A 13118-nucleotide genomic window follows, 5' to 3' on the forward strand; every position below is an offset into this window, starting at 1 on the left:
CCAGTTCAAATGCCTACATCTCATGTCTGGGTTTGATTTCCAACTTTGTTCCTGATTCCAGGTTCTTGATAATGCAGACCCTCAGAGGGAGCAGTGATGGCTCAAGTGATTGGGTTCTTGCAACTTACATTCCCAGGTCCCAGCTTCAGTCCTGGCCAACACTAGCCATCATGGACATTTAGGGAGTGACCCAGTTTATGGGAGTTCCATCTCTCTATCTCTCAGAAAGATAAAAATTAAAAAAACTATCCTCAATGGAGTTTTATTGTAGTATCAGAAGAAGTATCAATTCTTTCTCTTTTTTTTTTTTTCTTGACAGGCAGAGCAGACAGTGAGAGAGAGAGAGAGACAGAGAGAAAGGTCTTCCTTTTTTTGCTGTTGGTTCACCCTCCAATGGCCGCTGTGGCCGGCGCGCTGCTGCCGGTGCACCGTGCTGATCCGATGGCAGGAGCCAGGTACTTATCCTGGTCTCCCATGGGGTGCAGGGCCCAAGTACTTGGGCCATCCTCCACTGCACTCCCTGGCCACAGCAGAGAGCTGGCCTGGAAGAGGGGCGACCGGGACAGAATCCGGCACCCCAACCGGGACTAGAACCCGGTGTGCCGGCGCCGCAAGGTGGAGGATTAGCCTAGCGAGCCGCGGCGCCGGCCTATCAGTTCTCTTAAACAGGTGTTGAGTATTCCACTCTTTTCCAAATGCACATTGGTATGAGACTGAATTTTAAAATACAAACCTTCTATATATTCTTGACATACTGTATTAAGAATACCTGTATATTCTTGATATACTTTAAAAAGTATAAATGGGTACTTTCAAAAGCAATCTATCAGATTAGATTGAATATATAGTCAAATATGAGTCCAGTTGTCCTCTATTAAGCCAGATATTAGAGAGATTTTTAAAAATGTAAAACAATAACAAATTTACTTTTTTATTTTGCTTGGGACATATAATTGTTACGAAACATTTGTATTAAAATATAATAAGATAATCATTGTTACTTTTGAAAAAATATAATAGTTTAATAAAAATTATTTTATTCATTTGAAAGGCAGAGAGAGAGAGAGAGGAGAGAGAAAGAGAGAGAGAGAGAGAGAGAGAGAAAGAAAGAGAGAGATATTTCCCATTTCCTAGTCCAGAACCCTAATGCCAGCAACAGCAAGGGATGGGCCAGATTGAAGCCAGGAGTCTGGAAATCAAAGTACTTGGGCCATCACCAGCTGCATCCCAGGTTGCATATTAAACAGGAAGCTAAAACGGGGAGCAGAGCTGAGACTCTAAACCCAGGCATTTGGATATGGAATTTGGGCATCTCCAGTGTGTCTTAACAGGTAAGTCTAGCCTTGTGCAAATGGAAGCTTGGGTTCAAACTGGATGAGTTTCTGTTGCATATAAGCCTTTTGTTGAATAACTGTTAAGGGACAATGGGAGAAGAAAAACTGCTTTTTCTGTCACTAACCTCTTAAATTCAGAATCTGGGTTTCTTGCCTATGTAAATCAAATATCAGTCAAGCTTGACCTGTTAGCTGTGGAACCCTATAGGTTGTTAGAATACAAAACTACTTCTCAAAGTTTGGTGAATGTGTTACCCTGGGTTTCCTAATACAGTAGGTACCCCTTCCCATTTCCTCCTCTTCCTTGATTCTCACATTTCTACCGCTCAGAAATTAAGAGATAATTTTGAGCACCAAAGCTGTAGAATCCTGTCCCAGTCTGTCACTGTCCGCAGAGTAGCAGTTGTCAAATATTTTGAATGTGACCCTGGAGTGAATCCACACCCAACTCTTGCAGGGTTAAGTTCCTGGGTGGTCACTTACAGCCCTTGCTGGCTGCCCTCACATTTTGCCCTTCCTGGATAGCTCCTTCATGTGATCTTCCCAATCTCTTCTAGGGCAATAAGGGGTGATGCCCCCCATACTCACAAGACTGTGGTGGGTTACATCTTGTGTAGTAATAAAAGCTGAAATTTAAAAAAACTCATTTTAAAATAATCAGTCACATTCCATTTGGTATGAATCCATATCTGTCAAAAACTAGTCATTAATAACTACATTTGTGATTGCAAACTAATATTAGCCTCTAACACATAAGATTAGTACAAAGATATAAAAGGGGTTCTTGAGCAATCACAGAAATTACTACATGACTAAGGGACCACTTGGCAACAATTTTGAAATAATTTTGGAGGCGATGTGAATGTGTCTATGACTAATTATGTATGTGTAATCATAAATGTACACACACATATAAATATATATATATTTATGTGTTAGTTATACTTATGTGTCAGTTATTTATAAATATATATGTGTGTGTGTACTTATGAATAGAACACTTGGCATTCTGGTCGGCACCATGGAAATGCATAGAAAAATGACAGTTTGTGTCATAGAGAACACAAACATCAAAAAGAAGATTCTGTGAGTGGATGCAGGAAACAGAAATATCATTTACTGGAAAATCATCTGAAGAGAAAAATAGCAGAAATAAAGGAAACTCTAAACCCCAGTTTTTCAAATATAAAAAAGTAAAATTTGTCATATTTAATAGAATTTAAAATGGTATTATTAAGGTTGATCAATATTCTCTCAGTTTAAAACTTTCTTTCCTTAATATCCTTTTTCCATCCCTACTTCCATCAATTTCTCTTGGAAGTTGTACAACATCATACAGTAGTTTGTACTCACCTGTTTAAAATAAAAACCATATCACACCAACCTGGAGAAGAAAAATGAGTATTATTATGCTTATAAAAGAGTGCCAAGTGCTTTATCAGCATAAAGAGACAATCAGGGAAGTATCTAATCATTACCTTAATGCAGTTTGAAATATTAGTAAGTCAAAGATTGAGACAGAGAGTTAATTCAGACAGAGGACCTAATAAGCTTTCTAATGTGTCTCAAATGAACATGAGAGGAGTGTGATGTATTATGAAAATATTGATGAGTTTTGCTGAGGGTCCTTGCTCATCTGTGGAGCTGTCTTCATGATCCAATGCCTCAGTCTAATGATAGGAGAATCCTACACTGTTACTGCAATGAATGCTGTGGGTTTAATATCCCCCAACTTTTTAGTATTCAGTAAATTGAAGAACTACCTTTTGGCTTCATCAAATCACTCAGTTATTTATGAATTGTGTTTATTTTAGACATGGGTAAAAAGTATTTTGTAACAATGGTAGCTTTGGAAACCTCAAGGATATGAAATTAATATATTAGAAATCAGGAAATAGTGGTATGTTTATCTAAATATGATAATACCAAGACAAGCATTACAAAAATATTTAAGTTCTATTTCCTTCCTCCAGCATTTGTATGTATAGATAATCCTAGAATAGTAAAGATGAGATGAAGAAATAGTTTGAAAATAACCCATTAACCTATCTTTAAAATGTATTGCTGTTTAATTAGAATCCATAAATTAATATGAATACTCATAGTCTTTCTTAAAGCCAGAAGTATAACTATCTCAATTATGTACATATACTGTAGTTGTTTTGGTTCCTTGTATTTCAGGTCTCTGAATAAGAATTGGTGAAAATTCAGAATTTTGATAGTGTTGCAGAGGGTAACTCAAAATAGAAACAAAATAAAGTTCTTGACAATATAAGAATTTTTTTTTTTTTTTTTTTACAGGCAGAGTGGACAGTGAGAGAGAGAGACAGAGAGAAAGGTCTTCTTTTTGCCATTGGTTCACCCTCCAATGGCCGCCGCGGCTGGCGCACCGCGCTGATCCAAAGGCAGGAGCCAGGTGCTTATCCTGGTCTCCCATGGGGTGCAGGGCCCAAGCACTTGGGCCATCCTCCACTGCACTCCCTGGGCCATAGCAGAGAGCTGGCCTGGAAGAGGGACAACCGGGACAGAATCCAGCGTCCCAACCGACCAGGACTAGAACCCGGTGTGCTGGCACCGCAAGGCGGAGGATTAGCCTAGTGAGCCGCAGCGCCGGCCTCAATATAACAAATTTATAAGAGAAATATGAGTTTTAGAAACAAAGATATACTTAATCATTCATTGTCTATGTGTTTTCTGATTTGACCTCCTGACTATCAAACTGCTTAAGCAAATGTTTCTTTTTTTTTTTTTTTAAAGATTTATTTTATTTATTTAAAAGACAGAGTTACAGAGAGAGGTAGAGACAGAGAGAGAGGTCTTCCATCCACTGGTTCACTCCCCAGATGACTGCAACAGCTGGAGCCATGCCGATCTGAAGCCAGGAGCTAGGAGCCTCCTCGGGGTCTCCCATGTAGGTGCAGGGGCCCAAGGACTTGGGCCATCTTCTACTGCCTTCTCAGGCCATAGCAGAGAGCTGGATCAGAAGAGGGGCAACTGGGACTAGAACCGGTGCCCATATGGGATGCCAGTGCTTCAGGCCATTGCTTTAACCCACTGTACCACAGTGCCTGCTCCTTAAGCAAGTGTTTCTACAATGCATTCAGGAGGTGCCAGGAAGAGATTCCTCCACAGTGTGTGTTGCAATAATAGAACATTTCTTGATGACGCTCTTCCTTCTCTTAACTCCTTATCCAATCATTTGATTATTTTAGTAACCATATATTCATCACCATTCATTCATGCATTTTTGGAAGGATCATCTCAGTAGCCACACTAAATTACATTTTAAACATTTCTTTGTTTGCAATAAATATTATATTATAACAAAATTCTTTTGGACTTGTTTCATTCTACATTACACTTGTAGCTTTAATAGTATGTCCCTACATGTAGAAGAGAGTGTGAGTGGAATGTAAGAAGAATCAGGGAACAGTGGGATTCTTAAGCTTTCTCACAAAATTCTTCAACATAAAAATGGTGAAGGAGCAGATTTTAAATAAAGTCATGGAAGTATGTCGTCTAGCAAAGAAACTGAGATTTCCAAGAGGCTTCCTCTGAGGGAGGTATGTCCCACCTGAACCCTTGTCTTTAGGAAGAGTGCACAGTTTGTTTCCTTGTGTGGATGTGCCTCCAGCTCACACACTCATGATTTCTTATTGTTGCTTTGTATTTCATTTCCCCAGATACACCCTTTTTGTATCTCTTCTCTCACAGCTCTTTCCATCTCAGACTCTATTGCTTCTTTTATCTGCATTTGGTACTCAGACTTAGATATGAAACACATTCCCTCCATCCCTGCCTTCTTCTTTTAAATACTCCTTTTATGCCTACAACTTAACTATATTTCTTTGTTTTTGTTCACTTTTATATTTGGCTTTAAATTCCACTCCACTACTTCCATTTCCAGTAGAATTCTATCTAGAAAATGCAGCCCTGTAATTATTATTGACTTCATTCTTCCCCAATGCTCACCTGTTTAATAGAAAGACTTTTTGGTGGTAAGAGGACAAAAATACATAACACACACTATTCTACAAACATTTGTATAATGTAGTATCCATCATTGATTCAAAAGTTGATCTGAAGTCAAATGTATACTTACTATATAACCTAATATTTGTGTTTCTTGGCATTCACCCCATTTATTTGAAAATATATGTCCATACAAAAGCCTGCAAATGGATGCTCATAGGCAGTTCTATCATAATTACCAAAAATTTGGAGGAATCAGGATGCCCTTCAAAAGGTGAATGGGGCAATAAATTGTGATACATTCATTCAATTGCATAGTATATACAAGGAAATCCACTATCAAGTCATGTGAATGGATTTTAAATGCGTAACACTAAATTAAAGAGGTCAGTCTCAGAAGGCTGCATACTGAATGATTCCATTTATATGACATTGGGAACAAAGCAAAAACTACAGAACAAACCAAATAAATAGTTGCTAGGGATTTTCAGAGTAGGGTGAGTTGATTACATTAAGTATGGGGATATTTTGAAGTCATAAAGCTATTATGTATGGACTCTATTTGTGAATATGCAGCAAAATTTGTCGAATCCCATAGAACTTTAGAGCATAAAGAGAGAGCATGCTGTAGGAACAAAAAGACAACCAGGTGGCCATGTGAACCCTGGTCAGAAATCAGGGTGACAAATGAATTCAACTATATTACACGTGTATGAAATAACCTCACTGAAGACAATAGTGATCAAGAGGTGCTGACTTAAGCAACTTAGGGAATGACTAAAAATTGTCAGATTTATGACAAATCAAACTGTCTACAAACATTATACGCTAGTTGATAAAGTTGTTTCTTTTCTTTTCTTTCTTTCTTTTTTTTTTGTCAGGCAGAGTGGACAGTGCGAGAGACAGACAGAAAGATCTTCCTTTTCCGTTGGCTCACCCCCCAGTGGCCACTGAGGCCCACGCGCTTCGGCTGGTGCATCACGCTGATCCAAAGCCAGGAGCGAGGTGCTTCCTCCTGGTCTCCCATGCGGGTGCAGGGCCCAAGCACTTGGGCCATCCTCCACTGCACTCCCGGGCCACAGCAGAGAGCTGGCCTGGAAGAGGAGCAACCGGGGCAGAATTCAGTGCCCTGACTGGGACTAGAACCTGGTGTGCCAGTGCCACAGACAGAGGATTAGCCTATTGAGCTGCGGTGCTGGCCGATTTGTTATTTCTTATAGCTATATAACTTATTGATTCTGAAATCTTAGTACATATCTGCACAAAATAAATATATAACAGAGCCATATTTTTTCATTGTTGGAGTGGGGATTCACATTTTAAATGAAACAAGCAAGAGATTATTGCCAAGGCTGTCACTATAGTCTGAGATTCTGCACAATAAGGCACCGCCCAATTTAGAAGTACATTTCTTTTGTAATAGCTAACCAATTACAAGTAACCACACTTCAGCCAATCACCTAATTAGATCATGTCTAAATGAGCCAATGTCCAGCTATGACCAATCAAAATATTTCTGTACTTCCATGTTCGGTACTCACTGTCCATGTCGTGAAGTGATGCTCTCTGATTCCCTTTTAGTTTACATGCAGCTCCCCCATTTGTGAACCTTTTGCTGTTGTTAAAATGAAGCATGTTAGCTCACGCTGCGGCTCACTAGGCTAATCCTCTGCCTGCGGCGCCAGCACCCCAGGTTCTAGTCCCAGTCGGGGCACTGCATTACTGGATTCTGTCCTGGTTGCTCCTCTTCCAGGCCAACTCTCTGCTGCAGCCCAGGAGTGCAGTGGAGGATGGCCCAGGTGCTTGGGCCCTGCACCCGCATGGGAGACCAGGAGAAAGCACCTGGCTCCTGGCTTCGGATCAGCGCAGCGCGCAGGCCGCAATGCGTTGGCGGTAGCGGCCACTTGGGGGGTGAACCAACGGAAAAAGGAAAACCTTTTTTTCTGTCTCTGTCTCTCTCTCTCACTGTCTAACTCTGCCTGTCAAAAATAAAAAATAAAAAAAAGCATATTAAATTTAAGTTGTCTAAAGCCTTTTTTCTAACATACATAATCAAGGAGAGAAAGCTATAATGGACCACATAGTCTTGCATTAAGTTGGATATATAAAATCTGGCTTAGCTTAATATAGATAGTGATGCATATATGGAGAGCTAATTATACATGATGTGTATGCATAAATATTTCCTCGTTCTATCCACTGATGAGCCCAACCATGACATCTCAGCACAGACTGTAGTCTTAAATATCACTCTCTGATAAAAGGAACCAAGGTCTGTCCAAAAACGGCTGATTCTAGGCTCATTCTGGTAAATACATGATGAGCCTGGAGCATCTCATAGTGCCTGAATTTAAAGAAATGCTAAAACACGAGTGATAACAAAAGAATTTCCAACTGTCAAAGTATATGATATTGCATTATTTAATGAGAATAAATAAATTATAGCTAAATATCTATGAGTTAATACTGATACAAATAAACAACTGCAAAAGTAAATAACTAGGGGGAGGACACACAAATATACCATATAGAGAATTCCAAATCATTGGTGAAGATATTCCCTTCTCAAGGAGATGGAGTACAACTCTGGGCTCCTGTATCTGTGAAGATGGGGAATACAGTTAATGACTTATTTCCAAAGAGTTCAAGGAGAGCAAAAATGAAACTTCATAGTGGGAAATGCTGTCAGCCACCACCTCAGCCAGATGAATAAGGTTTACAGCATTAGTGATGTGCTGTTAGCAATCACCCTTAATGTTGTGCTGAGAATCTCACTTCCTGTCTGTGCTTTTCCTCCTCAAAGTTATGTCTGAATGTAGTCATGGAAAAAACCTCAGCCAAACTCAAACTGAGTGACACTACCAAATGCCCAACCAGTAAAACTCAGCACTGTCCAAATCAAAACAAACAAAAGAAAACAGTCACAACTAAGAAGAACCTTCGGAGACATGGTGACTAAATGTAATGTGGGATTCTTTCCTGGAATGAAAAAAACATCAGCAAACATTGGGAAATCTAATAACACATGGATTTTAGTTAAAAATAATATATATATACAAGGCTGACTCTGTGGCACAGTTGTTAAAGCCCCGGCCTGCTGTGCCAGCATCCATATGGGCACCAGTTTGAGTCCCAGATGTTCCACTTCTGATCCAGCTCTGTGCTATGGCCTGGGAAAGCAGCAGAAGATGACCCAACAGCTTGGGCCCCTGCACCCACATGGGAGACCAGGAAGAAGTGCCAGGTTCCTGGCTTCAGATCAGCTCAGCTCTGGCTGTTGTGGTCACCTGTGGAGTGAACCAGCGTATGGAAGACCTCTCTCTCTCTCTCTCTCTCTCTCTCTCTCTCTCTCTCTCTCTCTCTCTCCAGCTCTACTTCTCTCTGTAACTCTTTCAAATAAATAAAATGAATCTTAAAAATATGTATATAGATATAGTTAGAAATATAGATAGTTGATGAGAAAGATGGACTTGTCAAGGTACAGCTCCATATGTTGAAGTATCCCTAATGAGACAGAAGCCTGCTAGGTACGGAGGAACATCCAGTGGGGTGGGGGTCTGCGGACACCTGCATTGGGAGAAGAAAGGGTGGAGGAACCAGGGCTGAGCTTGATTACAGGGTGCAGTACAGGCTGTTCCAGCTAGGTGCATAAAATCATTTGAGAATGAGTCAGTCCTAAGAATGCAAAACCAATGCATAATGCAAAGGCTCTTCACTTGTGATTGTTAAGGGGTAGCCACAGAACTATTTCTGATTCATTGAACTCTGACTCTCTATTTCCTTGGCATGCTCCCTTGCAGCTGAGTGTTAGTCTGGAAAGTGTAGGTAAAGAGAACATGCTTTAAAACAGAGTTTTGAAGATTGATAAGTGGATGGGCTTTTAAAGTGAGCATGTGTTGGATCCTTAAAATGAGAATCAGAGAATATTGGAGACAATGAGCTGGCTAGTTTGGCTAACATGGCCTGTGCAAGTCTGGGTATGACTCTAGAAGATTTGCATTTTGGGGGAATCAGTAAGCAGAGGGGGTAAAAATGGCCAATGTTGAGAACCTTTGATGTTTTAATGTTATTTAGTAATTTATATTTTTTTGACTTTGAGGAAAATTTTAAATGGATTTTCCCTGGGAAATAAATGTTTAACTCTCTTCTTATATGTTCACCATTCTGTAACATATACTTTAATTCAAAGTGGTCATTCTACAGTTAATGCTAGCCAATCTACTATGATTAATCAAACAGGGTTATAGACACAATGCCACATTTAGCCAGATTGATAAGTTATAAGCTTGTCAAGTAACTAATAGATTATGGTAAATTAATAAGAAGAGTTTGGGAGGTAATAAATATCTCTCTCACCAAAATTTATGTATTACGATACTTTACTCCAAATGAAATTTATGTGATATCTGATTGGGGAAGAACCATTTTTGTCATCTTGGATGGCACCCTCTAAAATGGTCTCTGATGATCCGACCTCCTGGTAGTGACATCTTTGTAAATTTCTCTTCCCTTAAATGTGTGTTATAACTAACAACTGGCTTAAAAATTAGAATATGGCAAAAGGATGGATGCCATTTTGGAGACTGGGTTACAAAAACACTATCTTCTGTGTCTGTGTCTGTCTCTTCCTCTCTTACCTCCCGCCCTGGAGGAAGGTGGCTGATGCATTGTGAATAGTTTTACAGAGAGGGTTAATGACCAAGAGCTGATGTTACCAGTCCACGGCCAGACAAGACCAGAGCTTTGTGAATGAACTTGGAAGCACATCTTCCAGTCATGTCCTGACATGATTGCAGCCACTGCTGACACCTGTTGGAGCCTCAGGCAAGATTTTGAGGCAGAGGACCCTGCTATGCTATGCCAGGAGGCCTGATCCTCAGGAATGGTGAACTATTGAATGTGGGTTGTTTCAAGCAGCTGAAATTACTTGACAAGCTTATAAAAGTAATTTGTTACAAAGTATTAAATAATCATTACATACATTTTATATTTTACTAAAAATTTTTATTAAAAATCAAGTCACCGAATAATCTTTTTCTTTTAAGTAAGGAGAGTAGGATTGAAATTCTGTAAAAATTCCTTTGTTCTGATAGAATATATGTTATAGAGTGATTTCTGTAAATAAAGTTTTGGAACTAAATGTAAGAAATACAATTTCTTCTACCTTTTCAGAATAAAACCAGTGTGTGTTATATTTCAAAGAAAATTCCTGACACCTCTTTAAAGACACTTGAATCATTTTATTGCATTTCATTTGATTTTTCTCCTCAATTACCACGGATTTGCCCATCTTTCATGGGGAAAAAATGTGACTTTAAACTGAAGTAGGACAAAAACACACGTTTGGCCTTGACTTCTGATCCTTCCTAGGTGTGTCTAAATTTAAGCTATAAAAGGAACAGACTTCTTTCTCCATATTTGCTAGTGGAATGGAAAGGAAGCAAGGGCTGGTTTCAGCTAAAGAGTTAAAAGATTGTTACTAAGGCTTTCAGGGGGAAATGAAAATCCAATGGAATCTAACATAGTATGTCCAACTGGCATTTGTCTAGTTCCCCATTTGTCTGCTGTTCTAAAGTGCTCCCTCCACTGGGCTTCCTTTTCTACACAATGTGGCCCATTTTTGTTCCCTCTGCTAATGCTCCCCATATGCTCAGATCAAGTTTCACACCTTCTTCTATCCGTTTCGCCTCTTTTGGCTTGTGCTCTGTTTGCCTGCCATATGTAACCACACTGGCAACATTTCCAGTCCCAATTTAAAGTTTGAAACGTGTCTTTCCCTGAATTTTGTATTTTTACACCTTTGGAACTTGGCATCATTTCTCTCCATCAAAGTCTGACTGATTCTCTTTCATATTTTTCTTCTTCAGCTAGTTACTTTCAGAGGCACTAACTTCTACATCTATCATTTCTGGCCCTACTCTGAGTTCAGAGAACATAAAAATGTAAGAAAAATAATCTATAGTTCAGCGGGAGCCATCACAATAGACAGGTGGTGTATTTATGAGACAGCTGGATTAGACTAGATTCTCATTTTAGTTTTTCAGCTGTGTGTTTGTGTGTGTACAACCCTTCTTTGGCTGAAGAGTGACTGTTTACTACCGCAGAAACAAATGTTTGTTGTTACATGTGAAATACGCCTTCATTTGCAATTCATAGCACTACTTGGAGTGATTATTTCAAAATTTAGATTGTAGTTTTCACTTACCTGATGGCTCTGTATGGACAAAAGACTTCCTGTTGCGGGCCAGTGCTATGGCTCACTTGGCTAATCCTCTGCCTGTGGCGCCGGAATCCCATATGGGCACCGGGTTCTAGTCCCTGTTGCTCCTCTTCCAGTCCAGCTCTCTGCTGTGGCCCAGGAAGGCAGTGGAGGATGACCCAAGTGTTTGGGCTCCTGCATCTGCATGGGAGACCAGGAGGAAGCACCTGGCTCCTGGCTTCGGATCGGCGTAGCTCTGGCTATAGCGCCATCTGGGGGGTAAACCAACAGAAGGAAGACCTTTCTCTCTGTTTCTCTCTCTCTCTCACTGTCTAACTCTACCTGTCAAATATGTAAAAACAAACAAACAAACAAAAAAAAAAACCTTCCTGTTGCAATCTCCATCGCCCATTAGATTGCTGACTAGGACAGATGCTTCTGCAGTTATTCCAGATTGATTCTTTCTCTCCCTCTATACCTTCTCCGTTTTTTATGATTTCGGTCAGATCCCTCACTCCTTACACCCACATTCATCCTAACTCCTCCAATCTCTTATAGTGTTAACTGTCTATCTCTTTTTAGCTCTTAATTACCTACTCCTATGCAGCCTGGAAACTTTTTCCTTTCTCGTTTGCCTGACAATTGCATGCTTGTGATCAAAGACTCATGGTGAGCCTCACCCCCTCCATGAGGTCATCCCTGAGTACTCTCACTCTGCACCATAGAATGACAACCGAGAGAATGTGTATTCCCTTACCTGTGGCCCTCAAGCGTCTTCTGTGTGTGAGCACTGAGCATGTACTCCCCTATTTGATAATGTATCCACTGTATGCACCTCTCCATTGCACAGTGAACTCCTTTGCCATTGGTTCACCCTCCAATGGCCGCTGCGGCCAGCATGCTGCGGCTGGCGCATCGTGCTGATCCGAAGCCAGGAGCCAGGTGTTTTTCCTGATCTCCCATACAGGTGCAGGGCCCAAGGACTTGGGCCATCCTCCACTGCACTCCTGGGCCATAGCAGAGAGCTGGCCTGGAAGAGGGGCAACCGGGACAGAATCCGGCGCCCCAACCCGGACTAGAACCCGGTGTGCCAGCACCGCAGGTGGAGGATTAGCCTAGTGAGCCATGGCGCCGGCTGCACAGTGAACTCTTTCTAGTAGGCATTCACTATATTCAACTCTGCCTAGTGACCTGGAAAATGTCTGAAAAATTAAAGAAGCTCAACATATACTTGACCAAACAAATGGAAGAACACAAAAGAACAACAGAATGAACATGTACAGGAATTAATTACTAACATTGTGATGTGCATCAAATAATTGCAAATGTATCTAAATCACCTCGAAATATGTGTCAATAAATCAACTAATTATGTGGATGAATTAATAATCATTATTTTTATCAACATAGGAGCATCGTATTAATTAGAAGCATGTATTAATTATTGGCTATGCATACATCTATTCTTTGCTGAATAAATAGAAGGGAAATGAGTCGAGTGCATCACAGACATTAGCACTCCTATTTAATAAAGAGAGGAGATATTTTAAATTCACTATTATATATAACTTTTTATTAAAAAGATAATTTACTGAACTTTGAGAAAGAAAGTA

Source organism: Oryctolagus cuniculus, chromosome 14 (assembly GCF_964237555.1).
Source record: "Oryctolagus cuniculus chromosome 14, mOryCun1.1, whole genome shotgun sequence".
In the NCBI taxonomy this organism is placed as follows: Eukaryota; Metazoa; Chordata; class Mammalia; order Lagomorpha; family Leporidae; genus Oryctolagus; species Oryctolagus cuniculus.